At 47.2% G+C, this 15309-nt stretch overlaps 1 long non-coding RNA gene across 1 annotated transcript; it reads left to right on the top strand.

Moving 5' to 3' along the window:
* The first annotated feature begins 789 nt into the window (after positions 1-789).
* On the top strand, positions 790-9955 carry LOC135449025 (uncharacterized). Its single transcript, XR_010440621.1, has 4 exons — positions 790-847; positions 1728-1810; positions 8300-8448; positions 9678-9955. It is a non-coding gene; the product is annotated as an uncharacterized LOC135449025 (long non-coding RNA).
* The last annotated feature ends 5354 nt before the right edge of the window (positions 9956-15309 follow it).

Here is a 15309-nt window from a genome sequence, read left to right as displayed (position 1 = left end):
AAGGCTTATAGAATCATGGAATAGTAGGATATGCTAATTTGGAAGGGACACACCAGGATCATCAAATCCAACTCAGGCTTCTGTGATCTGAAGCCTTCAACATGCAGCCTTGTCCTCTGTAAACCTCTTTAGACAATGCTGGACCCAAAGTCTGTAGGGGAAGCCCACCAGGCCAGGCTGCAGCAAGATCCTCTGGGCTTCACTGGGCTGGCTGCAGACTGGGATCCGTGAGCCAAGCTCCTCCTGGGCTGTCCCAGCTCATTCCCTGCATATTGGCAGAGAAAGGAGAACAAGACTCAGGATCTTTGCGGACTATTTTGTCACACCTTCTGCCACTGTGTCCCTGTGAAACAGCAGTTAGAGGCTGTTAAAGGAGTATATGCTGTCCAGCCCACAGAGAGCTGCCTCTTTCAGCTGTGTGTTCCTCAAAATACAGATTTGGTTGACACAATTCTTAGCACAGCTTTTCCCAAGTACATTTTGTTTTGTAAAGCTCTGGTTTGTCAATGTTCCCAGCAGAATATAACCTGCCATGAGGATGCAGTGCTGAGACTGGAGAGCTGAGCACCTTGTTCCACAGCCACATGCCCCATCCATTGCACAATGTCCTGCTCTTTTTTGCCATCATCCCAAAATGAACAAACTTCACGGAAAGCTGTAACTCTGCTTAGTGTTTGCACTGCCTGCCTGCTTCTGCCCTGTCTTCCCTGTGCTCTCAGCTCTGATTTACAGCCCAGCTTGTCTCTGTACCCCAGCAGATTCACTTTTTCCATTTTGCTGTCTCTCTCAGCCTGATGCCTGCTCAAGTGGGACAGCACACCAGGCTCAGCCTCCTTCTCAGCAGCTTGTAAGTACATCACAGCTCTCCAAGCAGGGGTTATTTTTACCACCTCCCTCTGCTTGCTGGTGGCACTGATCTGAAAGCAGCTCTCACAGCAGTGTCCTGGCCAGCAGATGCTTTGGCCAACAGCTTCCATCTAATGAGATGGGAGCATCACAGAGGCAGACTGGGTCAGGGATGCCTGTGCCCTGGAGAGGGATGAGGCTTCTCCCCTCATCCCCAGCCTCAGTTCACAGTTCCCTTGACACAGCCACAGCCAGAATTAGGCCTTCCTTGTGCCTCACCTTGTGTGTGCCTGAAAAACCCTCTATGTCACACTTAATGCCTTATGGAGATCTCTCATCCTATCTCTGACTGTCACAGCACACAGAATTAAATAAAAATATTAGTAAGTAAATATTTCCTCTAAAAATGTTGTGGAGTTTTTTTCTTTTTCTTTGGCCAGGAAATTGCTGGCCATAGAATAAGAAATATATTTTTTTCTGCTGTCTTGATTTTTTTTTTTACCCAGCTTAAATGCCTGATTTTGATTAATACTGGAAAAATATAATTGTGCCTGTACTGCAGCAGTGTCCCCTGGGGGGCATGGCTCTGTGGCCTGATGCTGCCCTTCTCTTGGCCGCAGTGGATGTGAGGCCATCCCATCCCATTCCCCAGTGTATGCCTCCTGAGGCAGTGCTGCCAAGAGCCTTGCTGGCACAGGGGGAGGTTGGGTGGACCATTTTGGGGGGGGGTCACCTGGGAAAAGGGCAGCTGGAGATGCCCAAGTGGCAGATAAAGTCAAATTCTCAAAATGTTCTGCTTTTGTTTGTTTCACCTGAGAGACAGCAATTTTCAGGGGGGAATTGCTCTTGCCTCTCACTCTTCAAGCCACTGCTGATTTCAGGTGTGGCAAGGAGAGCCTGGTGTGAGGGCAGAGGGCTGGAAGGAGAGGCTGCCGCCGCACATCCGCAGGGACAGTGGACTGAGGTAACCTTTGCAATTACTCCTGTAAAACTGTTCCAGTGTCTCTGTCAGAACCTTCAGTCTTTAAAAAAAAAACATTGTTGAGGCTTTGTATTTAATGCTGCTGTAGCAGGAAGGCTTAGGGCTCCCTTGCTGTAGCAAAAGGCAGGAGGAGCTGATGTGTTGCAGGAGGCTGTGTGAGCATGGGAGAAGCTGCAGCACAGACAAGGACACTCCTCTGTCCTGGGCGTGTTGCGGCTCACCCATGAGCCATGGGGACACAGCTCTGGGTAAATTCTTCCCATGCACACACCTACACTCAGCATGCCTCAGGTGTGCCTGCCTTTGTGGATGCTTCAACCTGATGGAAGCTCAGGAAGAGCTCTGACCCCTTTGTGCTGCTTTTCCACCATGATTAACACAGTGCCAGCCCCAGCTGCTCTTACTGCTCCTTGGAGATCCTTCAGCCACCTGCAAACACACCTAAACACCCACACAAGCCCACACCTTGGAAAACATGGGTTACAGCCTACCACAAGGCCCTCTTGTTTAAGCCACCATTTACAGGTACTGGAACACAAATCCAGCACATCCCATGCACTCCTGCTTGAGTGCACAAACACAAACCCACAGCTTTGTTTACCCTAGTGATACATGTGTGTGCTGAATGCAAAACGTGTACTCATGGCATAGGGTTTGTCTTCCAAAGAGCACAAAGGGTACTCTAAGGTGGCTTTTGTGCGCATCAGAAGATGGGCAGCACAAGCAGCTCCCTGAGAGAAGCAGCCTCCATCCCAGTTTTGCTGCTGGAGTGGATTCCTCTGGCCCCTGCCAAAGCCAGAACTGCCAGCTGAAGACTCCTTGCAGTCTGGGGCTGCTGTGGCCAGACTGAGCTGCAGAGAAAACTGTTGTGTCAGTGCTTACCCGAGCCACAGGCACAGCTCTGTGTGCCACCCAGAAATGGGCACCCTCAGTGCATGCCCTGTGTACACATGTCCATGTGCTTCCACGTGGAAATCCAGAAGATCAGAGGTGCCCTATGCAGCACACAGGGCAAATTCCAACACCCATTGCACACCTGAGTCCAGCATGGCAATGAGAACCCATCCATGTGGAGGAACCTGCAGCCTCTGGCACCATCCATAGCACAGGAGTGGCCATGGCTCTTGGGGATGGTCAGTGGATAGACCTCAAACTGAAATGCCATGGGGATTTTAGAGGTGGGATAGCCTCTGGTTCCTGGTACCTGAATACTCTGTATGTATCCTCTTGTTAGGAACAAGGACATCAGGAAGAAGTTTTTCACAGAAGGGGTGGCTGGGCATTGGAATGGGTTGCCCAGGGACGTGGTGGAGTCATTGTACCTGGAGGTGTTTAAAGAAAGACTGGATGTGGCACTTAGTACCATGATTTAGTTGCTAAGGTGGTGGTTGGTCATGGGCTGCATTTGATGATCTCAAAGGTCTTTTCCAACCCAGCTGGTTCTATGATTCTGTAATTAGCACTGGATATTAGCTGGCTAGTGGTGAAGGGATAACCAGAGGGGAAGGGGGTTGCTGTTAATGGTGATGGCACAAGGATGCACTTCTGACAAGACAAAATCAGCCCTTGGCTTACTGAGAAGGGATTTCTTTCTTGGTCCTTGAAACTGAAAACCATAAAAAGAGCACAAATAGCCCTCCCATTAGGACTGCTTGCTCTTAGACCATGCTCATAGTGTTTTAGCAGCAGTCTCACAAGGACTTAATCCTCTTTGGGCTGGGGGAGAAATTTCTGGGGTCCTCTCTTGCCCTGGGAGTTTGAAGTGGCCATGAGTAAACTGAGGGGTTCAGGGGGTTTTGCTAAGGCACCGAGTGGGCTGGGCTCCTGCTGGCTTAGCTCCATCATGGTATATCTCTGTCAGCCCATTGAGGCTGGGGCAGGAGGTTAGGGCTGCTCCTGTCTTGCACAGCTGCTGTCACAGCATGCCTCTGAGCCAAGGTTTCAGCCCAGGTTTCTCATACTTCATGTACATGCTGAAGCAGAGACACAACTAGCAAGACCAGAACAAGACTGAGTGTGCAGGGGGTTGTTAATAGGAGCAAATTCCTTGATGAAAATTGAAGGCATAAGTAGTTGCATTTAAGGCTTTTGAGATGGAAAATAAAGAACAGAAATCTCAAATCTATTGCCCTTATCATAATCATTCATGTACCACTCCACTTCTCTCCTGCAAAATGAAGTCAGAACAGCTTTACCTTATGGTAATTTGGGGTTCTGACCATTGGTGCTCAAATATTTAAGGTTGGAATGGTCAGGTGAGGTAAGTGCTATTTGTGCCAAAAAACTTCAGCGTTTTGGGAAGGATTCTTGCTGGAGGAAGTTTGAAGGTGTCAGAACTGTCTGTTCCATTCTGTCTTCAGGAAGGCTAAATGTGGCAGGAAAATAGTGTAAGATTGGAAGAAAACAGGGATGAATGCTACAAAGATTTGGACACTGGGAGCATTTTTGTTGACCCTTGGTGCACAGCAATGCTGAATCTGTGGAAAGAAGCTGTGGAAACAGGTACTGCTCTGTGTCCTAGGAAAACCACGGGTGGCACTGTGAGAGAAGTTGATGTCTGATAGCAGCAGGCTGTGGAAGGGCAGGTTGGGCTCTGGGAGGCTCGCTGTGCAGATGGGCAGCATGATAATTCACATCCAAAAGTGTCCTCTGTGATCTGTTTGCCCTTGGTTACCCCACTGAGCCTCCTTTGAGCCCACTTTGTGCTCTCCATGCTTTCTGCAGGGCTATAGCTGAGCTCAGGTCAGGTTTCTTTTGCTGTTAGCTGGGACAAGAAGACACCAAAATAAATCCAAGAGATAAATGGTGCCTGTTAATCCTTTCTGCGTGTTCCAGTAAACTGGATTTTTTGTTTAAAAACGAGCAGCTCTCCCTCTGTGCAATGTTCCCTGGAGACAAAATGCTCACTCCTTACATATCAAGTTCCAGCAAACGGGGATCCAAAAATGCTTTTAGAAGAGGGGTTTCTGCTCAGTCGTGGGTTATTGATCAGTGGAAAGAACAAAATGCTCCTCATGCTGTGGGAACCACATATCTTTGTATCTTTAGCAATAAAATCCAATACTGGCTTTTGAAATACAGCCAGGGCATTGCATGGCAGACCTAGGGCTGCTGCTTCTCACTGGGGCCCTGCTTAAGACTTCTGTTCCAAACAAGGGGTCAGCAGAGAGGATTTTGTGATGGGGTGAGGAATGAGGTTAGCATTTTATTTGTGATTCTCCCAAAGTCTCTGCATGAGCGGGAAGCACAGCTCCCTCTCCTTAGCTGCCTGTTTCTTTTCCCAAGAGCCTGGCCACGGCCTTGTAGGCACTTTATGCACATCAGCATCTTGTCTGCAGGGCATGAACCAGGGGAAGCAGGCTGGGGCTGGATGTAACTCTGCCACAAGTCTGATCCAGCACTTATCTCCTGGGTAGGAAACAGCTCTGTCATGGTTTGAGCCTGGCACAGAGCCAGTGCCCCCCATGAAAATGCCCTCACCCTGGTGTCTGCTGTGAGATGTGACCAGGAATAAGCAAGAGGTGCTGATATTTTGAGGGGAAGCGATGTGGATTGAAGCACGTTGCACTCTGCAGGGGGGACTGGCTTCAGCCCAGAAGGGATTTTCTCTGGGCTGGTGTGACAGGACATCTCAGCCCAGACAGGATGGATCTATCCATGAAGCAGTGCAACCTTCAGGTAAGAAAGCCATCTGTCTGTACTGGGTGCCTTGGCTGTATAACCCTCGAGGGGTAATTGTATGCCACGTTAGGGAGGTACTCTGTGTTATCCAGGCAAGCTCCCCTACACCTGACCATGTGGTACCTGAGGCTGCAGCAGCTGTGTGTGCAGATGGGCAGTGGCAGAGGCTTTTACTGTGGCCTTGGGGCTGCCACGGACTTCATAGGGCTACAGCAGTCAAAGAAAGAGAGCCTCTTCCCTGGACTGGCTGCAGGGCTGTGCTGGAGCCATGCTGCAAGTGTGAGACCCTCCAGTGTGCTCAGCTCTGAGCGGTTTGTTATTTAGGGCATAGTCTCAGAAAACAGGATCCCAGAACCAGATGACTCTAGGAGCTGTTATTTATTAATTTAATTCATTATTTTTATTGATCTCTATTAATATTGTTTATGTATTTCTTCTTTAATATATTTCCCTTTTTAGTTCATTACTGCATTTCCCATTCAGTTATCTGCTTTGTGCAGGCACTGGACTTACTCATGTCAATACCAGATATTGAATCTGTTGTCCTGCCAGATCTCAGAGGGCAAAGCTAAGGCTGAAGTCAGCACCAGCTTGTCCTGAAGGACTAAATCCAAATGGGACCCACTGTCTTTGGGATTCTGTACCAAACATTTCAGTGTCACAATCATTCCACCCTAAACCCACATCCTCAGCTAATCACAATAATGAAGTTTCTGGTTTTCTGAACAGCACACTCTCTGAAGTCCCAGACTGGCCTGACCCCATAACTCAGACCAGGTCTCCTAGAATAGGCCTCAGGTAAAGGTCAACAAACATTGGCATTTTGTGTTACTTTGTCCTGCAGCCAGCAGACAGAGCACTAACCTTTGGTGGGACAGAGATGAAGACTTGTGTCCTGTCCTTACCTGCCTGATGTGGCTCTGGGATTAAACCTGATTCCACCACATCCTGGAGGGAAGTGTAGGCAGAGGAGGCAGCAGAACCCCTGTCCAGCTCTGTGTCTGGCTTTGTCACCCTGGGAAGGGTCTCAAGCTGCATGGCCCCGAGGAGAAAGACAAGCTGCCTTAACCTAGAGGCAGCCACCAAAGCCCTTCTCCTTGGCCCCTCCTACTATCTTGCTGGCTTCCAGCTTCCTCTGCTGCCACTGCCTTAACAATCTCCCTGTCTTGTATAGTGAGCCCTGGAAACCTGATTCTTGACTGAACTTGCCCATGGGAGAGCAGACACCAAGGAGCTTGGCATTGCCAGGCAGCTTGTGAGCTATTTGTGGCTATTGGCAGCCCTGATTGCTACAGCCATGTGGGAAGCTGCTGCTGGTGAGGTAGCACAGTGCACAGCTAGTTAAGCCTTTCATGGCTGCTCAAAGAATCACAGAGGAGGAAGATGATTTCAAAAACGGCTCCTGATTCTGGAGCTCACAGACATCTCAGGAAGTGCTTACAAAACCAGAGCTGGTCTCAGGCAACAAGGTCCACATCTTATGGGCAATGTGGTATTGAGGAAGGGTACAGGGCTTTGAATTGCTCTTTGGTATTTATAGTCCTGTTGGATTTTAAAAGCAATTCTTCTGGTGTGTTTAGTACCACGGGCACAAGGAGGACTCAAGAGGCCCAAGGCAAGAGAGAGGATTACTCTTTCCATGCAGGCTCAGCAGAGCAATGTCCTGATGTAACAGGATCAGACACCTGCTTCCCTTCTGCATAGAGGACTCAGGCAATCAGCCCCATTTGCCCCTGCCTGCTCAGCCATGGCTTCAGGCTGCGAAAAATAGGAATTATGTGCAGAAAAAGTTTTGAGATTAAACTAAGTATTAATTTTGGCTTCCTTTCCTTGTTTTCAACTACAGTTCAAGAGACTCAAACACTTTTCTAAAGGTGGACCAGAAATGTGGTGTTTTTTTCTGAGCGGAAATTGACAATTTTGTGCAAAGAAAAAGAATGGGATTTAAAGATAGTAATGAACCTGTCTTGAGCTATCAGGATAAAAGCCCAAGGCACATGGGTCTGGATAAAGTGCCAGACTGGAGTGTGAGTGTTTGGATGCAGTGGGGTGAAAGGAAAGGGTTTGTTCTTCTGCAGCCTGGATGGTAGCCACAAACCAGAAGTCTTGCACTTGAAGTTTGCACCTCTGTTGCAAGCTCCACACCTTCCACATTACAGCGCTGTGCCTTCCTTCTCACTCTGCAGCTTCTCCCAAGGTGCCTGTGAGGAGGCCACACAAATCCTGTGCAGGAGGGTGCTGCAGAACGCTCCAGGTGCAGTCCTGAGCTGGTGGGGCTCCCATTGGATTTGCCCCATCCAATGTCCTGGAGAAGAAGGTGTTGTCAGGGCTGTTTCACATCAGGAGTTACCACCTCTGCCCATGGCAGCCAGGCTTGCTGCCCCTCTGCCCCTGGGATGCACTGCTTTGGAGGCACCCTGGAGCTGCACCCAGCAGCTTTGCTCTTTCAGCAGAACTCGGGGTGCATTGCAGGGATGTCTTTGCCCCTGCACTGACTGACTGCCAGCAGGAGCACATATAGGTCTTGCTATATATACACAAGCAGGGTCAGAGCTCTATTTTTAGCCCAGCTCAAAATATATCCCTTGCAGTGCATTTCTTGCCACCAATTTCTAGTGCTGTCTTCTGGCCACAAAAGGCCCTGTGAGGTCAGTGAGGTCTGTCAGCCCTGGGATCAAAGTGGGGGAGCAGGGTAGAAACTTTGCTATGGGGCATTCCCCAGTACTGTGCCCTGCTGTGAGCAAAAGGTGAGGTGGGCACTTGTACTAAAACATCCCTTTAACATTTCAGGTGACAATGTCTCCAGGACAATTTTTAGCATTCAGAGTCGACCACTCTGTAAAATGAAAGCCCAGCAGCCCAACTGTTCCAGAGCTAGCTGTGGGCATGGGGAGAGTATGGAGAAGAATGGGGTACTGCAGGATGCTTATCCCAGCAAGGTAAGTCTCTTCTGCTGTACCAGGTACACACAGTTCTGCCCTCTCTAGGGCTGAGCTTTGCTTTCTCTTGTAGCTGATAGGATCAAGGGGTGCATCCCATTTATCCTGTGCCAGTACACGATACCATTGGTGCTGCAGTGTGGTGGCTCCTGTCTGGCTCCAAACATTTCCTGGAGCCAACATGGCAGTAATGAATGAAATGCTGCTTCTGGCCTGTAGACCAGGGCAAATTTTGGAGATTCTGCATTGGCTTTCCATCTTCCTAAAGCAGACACCTTTGGAGGTGTTTGCAGTACAGCTGATGCCACTGCTGCTATTTAACCTGGCTGCCTGGGGACAGGAGGTGGATAACCTAATGCTGAACAGGAAATATTTTCATAAAGGGAAACCTGGAGCCTGCTTGGTTGCAGGTATGGGAAAAAGGTGGAGGAGATGTGAGAGGGCAAAGGGACCAAAAACTGTGGGCAATGACTCCTCTTGCAGTGACAGCCCTTGCCCCTGGCTGCACACTCAGCCTGCTCTGGGAAGGTGCAGCACAGCGTCTGGTGGCCATCTCTCCTGCCTCTGTCATGTGCTTGGGTCCCTGTGACAATGACACCCCTAAGGAACAGTTTGCTTTGAAGGGCTCTGGGTCCCAAGGGGCTCCCATGCTCCCTGGCTTTGCCATGCCGTTGCAGGTCCCAGTGCAGCTGCTGAGCAGGGGCAGCTGTCTGAGTGTACGTGCTGCAGCCCAGGATGAGCAGATCAGCTTACTGCCTGTCATCACAGGCTGAGCTGAATTTCATTTCCCTTGCAATAGTCCTGGCTCGTCCTGTGTGCGTGGCTGGTTACTCATGGTAACTCGTGTCACCCTAACCCAGCTCTGGCAATTTGACTGTAAATCTTATGCTAGTGCAGGATTTTTTCTCACTGTCTTGGCTCCTGGAAGCCTCTGGTCTGGCAAATCTCTCTCCTTTTGCTTCTATAGCACTTTCCACACTTCCTGTTATGGAAACAAAGAGCTTTAAAATGGGATTCCAGTATTCTTGGTAGGCTGGGAAGAGAGAGAGGAAATGCATCAACTATTAAAAAAGTAATAATGACTTTCCAGCAGTTTCATAGCAGAGGGAGACAAAGAGGTTTAGAAACAACCTGTTCTGTTTATTCCTTTTATGAACCATGGGTCTTTGTAAATTTATTTCTGTTAACTAAAAGGCAACAGAAAACTAACGGCATTTTGTCTTTCTTAGTCTTTATACAGGAGTTAATGTGGGATTTCTAAGCAGGAAGACTGGAAGAATCCTTGTAGATCAGTCAGTGGAGCAGAGTGTTGTGAACCTCAGTGCAAAGACCCACAAGCTGCAAATCTATAGCAAAAGGAAGACTGCAAAGAATCATGTCAGCAAATAAGTGGAGGAGGAAGATGTGCGAAACAGACAGCCAAGTTCTTACTAGCTCCTTACAGTTACCCATGATGCTTTTAAGGGAAAATACATTAATTTATGATTTGTTACATGCACAGGACTGATTTTCTAATTTCTTATTTGTAATTAACTAATAAATATGTAAAGCACAAGTATTTCAGTGCAAAAATACATTCACATGGAGGCAGGAGGCTATTGCTATTAACCAGTAGTAAGCTTGGCACCTTGGGTTGAATATCAGTATCAGCTATAACTGAATTTTTTCTTCATGGCTTGATGATTACCAGATTATCAACTAGGAGAAGAAAAGGCTGCTAATGTAGGCTTACTGCTGACTCCTGTAGCCTGGGAAGAGTCTGGAACCTGTGGAAAACAGGGAAAGACAGCAAAGTTGTTGAGTCATAGTGTACCTTAAAGCAGAATTGCCATTGATTGGGGTACGCTGATGTCTGGAAAGGCACAACTGGAATTTCCTGCCTGACTCCTGCATCCCTCCCAGCCCAGATCACTGAGCACTCCCTGCACACAGTGAATTTATTGCAGACTAACTTCAGACCTGTAGCATAGAGGATAAAACCTGCAACAACTTTAAGGTGCTGCAGGAACAGGGTGTGAATGATTAAGAGCAAACCCAGTGTCCCAGGTCCTGGCAGCCATAGGGGTACAAAACTGGAATTATTCTAGGAGTCAGAGTGTATCACACCTCACCATGAAGCCAAAACCCATTGCTCTGCCTGTGACCTGTGATGTCTGGTGAGGTACACTGACCCCCAGGAGGCTGGGAAGAAGAAAGAAGCACTTTTTTGAGACTGAAATGGTCACCTGGTCTGCTGGCCAGGGGGGCCTCATGGTGCTGAGGGGTGGGCATGCAGACCAACCAGCTAATCAGATGGAGACAGGATCCCCATCATCCTCTGTTTGGTCATGTATGGGATTTGGTGGGGTTGTCCCTTCTGAGAAGGATTCATTTGGAGAGCTGAGCTGCAACAGCTAACTCTGGAAACAGCAAAAACTCCTGAATTTGTGGTGGATATTAGGCCAGGAGACTCACTCCGCTCCAGTGTAGGGATGGCAAAGCTCCCACCACTGTTGTCAGCTATGTCTTACAGCAGTGGGATGAGATTTTGGAAATCCTGACCTACCCACTTGTCTTCTAGGACCAAAGGCTCAATTTGATTTCTCAATGTGCACCTGTCTTCTCACAGCATCAGCTCATATCTTCCTCCCAGTTCAACCATTGAATTGTATATGGCTATTTAATGATTAAAAATGTAATGGTAAATTGGCATTTTCCTTCTCTTAACCCTTAAAACTTCACCCTTCAAACTTCTGCACTTCTCTCACTTCCAGATAGCTGTGAAGGGAATTTTTGAATATCCACAAGACTAAGGGCAGGATTAGGCAGGCAAAAAAGTTGGCCAGTGCCTAATGCCTGATATATCACCATTTTGTTGTAAATGGAAAATTCATGCTGTCTGGTGGATACAGTGGCCAAAGCTCAGATTCCCTGGGTCCATGTCATGGGGAGAGAAATGGATGAAGAAGCAGAGGAGATCAGAGCTTGAATTTTGGCCATAGCCTGTTTGCTGCTCCCATCGACAGTGCCCCAAGTGCTAATTATAATTTCCTTATTTTTATATTTGGCCAGGGCAAAAGACAAAGTGGGGTGAAAGCCAAAAATAAACAGCCCTCAGAACAGCCTTCTCCACATCTTCCTGCTAATGGCATCTCTGAAGAAGACTGCTTGTTCCCCTTCAGACAAGCTTTCAGAGGTTATTTTAATCCATTTTTAGTTGCAAATAGCATTTATCAGAATAAGTGTGGGCTGGTTGCCAGCTCCTTCAGATCTTTGACAGCCTGGAGGGGTAAGTCTCTGAAAAATAGACTGAGTGTGCTTCTACTGCATGTTCCCCTGCCCAAGGGATTTTGGGAACATAATAAGGAAACATTCATCTGATGGAGCAGAGCCCAGGAACCAGTGCTTTACCAAACCAGCCATCCCTCTGTCATCAACACTTGTTCCCAGGAATCAGAGCTCTTGTTCCTGTCAGCAGTGGGGTTGCTTCAGATTCAATTTAGCAATCATTAGGAGGTAAAGAAGCAAGGTTGGCAAAAAGGTTAGAGAGTCACTCATTTCTGAGTCACTGCTTAGAACATGACCCTAGCTAATTGTGTTCAACAATCCTTGCTGACAGTCATCTCATGGCCACTCTGTGGTCTCTGGTGAGTTCACCATCTTTGCCAAGTTCATAAACTGTTCAAAGTTATAGTTTAGAAAATGCCATATTGAATATTAATTGGCATTCCCAGGGAAGGACACCTGGAGCTGGCTGAAGCTTGAATGATGAATTATGTAAAAGATTAAATGCCCCCTTTCCCTGGAGAAATTTTGATACCAGGCAGTACCTGGGCAGCTTGCCTTAGTGCTCTGTCCTGGACTCTGGGGCTGTCATCTTTCATCAATTCTAAATCAATTACAACATGTCTTAGGAATAATATGTATGGTGACCTACTGCCTGACTTCCCTGGGAAAGGACAAAGTTCAACAGAGGGCTGGGGGGATAACATGAGAGATCTTGGGGTCTGATTGAGGTTGCCATAGGAGAAATTTAGGAAAATATTGCTACATTCATGGTGCATTGCTGTCCTCCAGCATTTGTCATAGTGGCTTTGAAGACCTCTTGATCTGGCCTTGATCTATTTATATCTCTTGTATTCAAAACCAGGCATCTGAAATGCAGATCAGAAGGGGTTCATGAGCAGTACTATGCAGAAAGCCTGTTGAGTCTGTGACACCTGAGACAGTTTTTGATGCATGATCCTGGCCCTGCATCAGCATAATAATAATAAATTATTTGCTGTGAAGGGGGAATTGTTGCATTTAAGCAAGAATACAATGGTACAGATCCACTTTTCTCTCTCTCCTGACCTGAGACCCAGTTGCATGTTTTACAATGTGCAAAATATGTTTGTATGTTTTGACAGTCACAATAAACATTTCAGGATGATATGGGAATTTTCACAATACTGCTAGGTTCTTGTTTCTTTTTTATTTGAGAGGACAAAGCCCAGTAGCAACAGAACCCATCAGACATGCTAATGTCTAGATACAAACAAGCCTTCAAGGAATATTAGCCAATCTTTGTCTCCCTATTTTATTTCACTGTGAGAGGAAAGACGATTTGGCTGGAGGTGAGCAGGCACATCATATTTCCAATTATGTCAAGTTTGAAGGCTGACTAGACAATCCTTGTGGCTACTGTTGACCTCCATCCATACACTGTCAGGGTCTCATGACCTGTCATTTGTTGCCTGGAAAATGCCAATAAACCTGACTTACCAGTTGTGTGTCATCGTCTCAAAACCAGTAGGGCAGTTAAAATTTAAATATTTTATTAAATACCTTTAACTAATTATTTAATTATTTAAAATATTTAATTCTAATAAATACCTTTAACTTGATTGTATAAGGGAGCCCTTACCTACTAACTCATGTCAATTCTGTTTCACTCTGTTTCCACAGATGCATTGGCAGTTGAGCAGGGCAGTCTTTAAACAGTGGAAAGAGTAGGGGATGACTCACTGCTGCAGCAAGCTGAGGATGCTTCTGCTCACTGCACTGCCTCCAGACTAATTAATTTATCATGAAAGTGGAGGAGTTTTGCTGAATGTCGCCATGCTCGTTTTGCCTGCCTGGGCTTCCCCCATTATTTCTAGGTGGATCTTTAATGGAAAAATTTGGTCTGCCACCTGTAAGTGCACCCATCTCTTGGATGATGCTGCAGGCCTAAATGGGAAACCCCAGCAGCATTTTTGCTTGCATGACTCCAGGCCCTGCACCATGACAGCATGCCCAGGACATGTCAGAGACCACTCTGCTGAGACTGGGGATAGCACCTGAAGGCCCGTGGAGAAGGCAGCTGCTCCTGGCTCGCTGCCCCACATTCTTGGCTGCTTCCTGCCTTGGTGCCTTACTTGTTGTGCCAGCTGGAGCCTTGGGAGAGCTGCTGCTGATTTAATCGCTCAATAAATTCCCCAGTGCAAATACAGATGAAAGCATCCCCCTCTCAGGGAGGGCTGGTGCCAGCAGGGTCAGACAGCAGTCCAAATAGTTTCATGGAAAGCTGGAAAGGACATTTTATGATCTTACCAACAGGTTTGAGTCACAGATGTCTTTCCACTCATGCACTCCTGAATTCAGAGCCTGAAGTGCCAACTGCCTTGTCACAGCTATTCCTACTCATGACAAAGATGGATTTACCCTGATGCAGATTTTTCATGGAAGTCAGCTTTGATATATGTGTCATGTAGTAAAGCTTGGACATCCTTGTGACTACTAAAAGTTCTACAATGCTTTCAGCTGGGGAATAAACCCACCTTTTTCATCTTGGCTCAGCTGAATTCTCTCCCCTGCATTCTCAGGGATAGGTGCTGCTCCTCACCTAGGGAGGGGGCATTCAAGGGGGCATTGAATTTAAGTAGAGGGTTTAGCATTTAGAATTAAAAGAAAATTTGCATCTCTGAACATCTAAAGTGATAGCTGATGAAATAAAACTGAGTACTTGTGGGGAAATCTTTATAGGCCAAATGAGAAGGGATGATCTCTGACAGTTCATATTTGACTTCACCATCTGCAAAAGGTCACAGGCTCCATTTTACATTGAGGAAATGCTGAGGGTAGACTGTGAGAAGGAAAGAGCAAGCAAGTAGAGGCTTAAGGAATAAAAGGAGAGGAAGCCAGAAATGACACTTGAAGGCTGGTGACTGGTGGACAGTGTCAACTCCTTACACTCACAGTGTTGCAGAAACAAAGGGGAGATCTTACCTGAGCAATGAGGGGAGCAAGGTCTGTGTATCTGGGGGTTGTATTTGTTTAGGTTTTTTGAAAATGCACTTAATGTTTGGTTTTGTCTTTGGATAAACATATAAACACAGGGGTAGAACTTTTCATAAAAGGTTCTCATTGCAGTCTGGTAAGCAAAGATTCCTCCTCGTTTCCCAGAGTTCCCTTAAAGTCAGCTCCCAGGGCAGCAGCAGGACACAGCGTGCGCATATTCCGGGGGTGGCAATACAGAAATGAGTAAGCAAAGGGCTGCCTCTTGCTTGGAGTTCAGAGCACTCGGACATGCTGTCCTGGTGGCAGCACACACCAGAGACAAGGGGCAAAGTTTGCTCTTTTCCCGACAGGCCAGATCTGTCTTTAGCATCTGAGTTCCCACCCTGTTCTCCACCGCCCTCTTGTAAAGGGCATTTGGACAGAACACTTTTTTGGATGGGTTTCCAGAGACCTTTTAAGGCTGCGGGGTTTTTCCTTTGTAGCTGCAATTTACTGGTAAAACTTGTCTGAATTATGCAGGCTTTTTACGGTGAAATGGGCTCAAGAACCTCTATTTTTAGTCCAGCTCTAAACAAGTACAAGAATTACTGCCTGCTAGTCCTGTGTTCCTGTGTGGCCCTT

The sequence above is a fragment of the Zonotrichia leucophrys genome, chromosome 5 (genome assembly GCF_028769735.1).
Source record: "Zonotrichia leucophrys gambelii isolate GWCS_2022_RI chromosome 5, RI_Zleu_2.0, whole genome shotgun sequence".
In the NCBI taxonomy this organism is placed as follows: Eukaryota; Metazoa; Chordata; class Aves; order Passeriformes; family Passerellidae; genus Zonotrichia; species Zonotrichia leucophrys.
The sequence above is the reverse complement of the archived record's forward strand: the minus strand, read 5'-3'. Positions and strand labels throughout refer to the sequence as shown.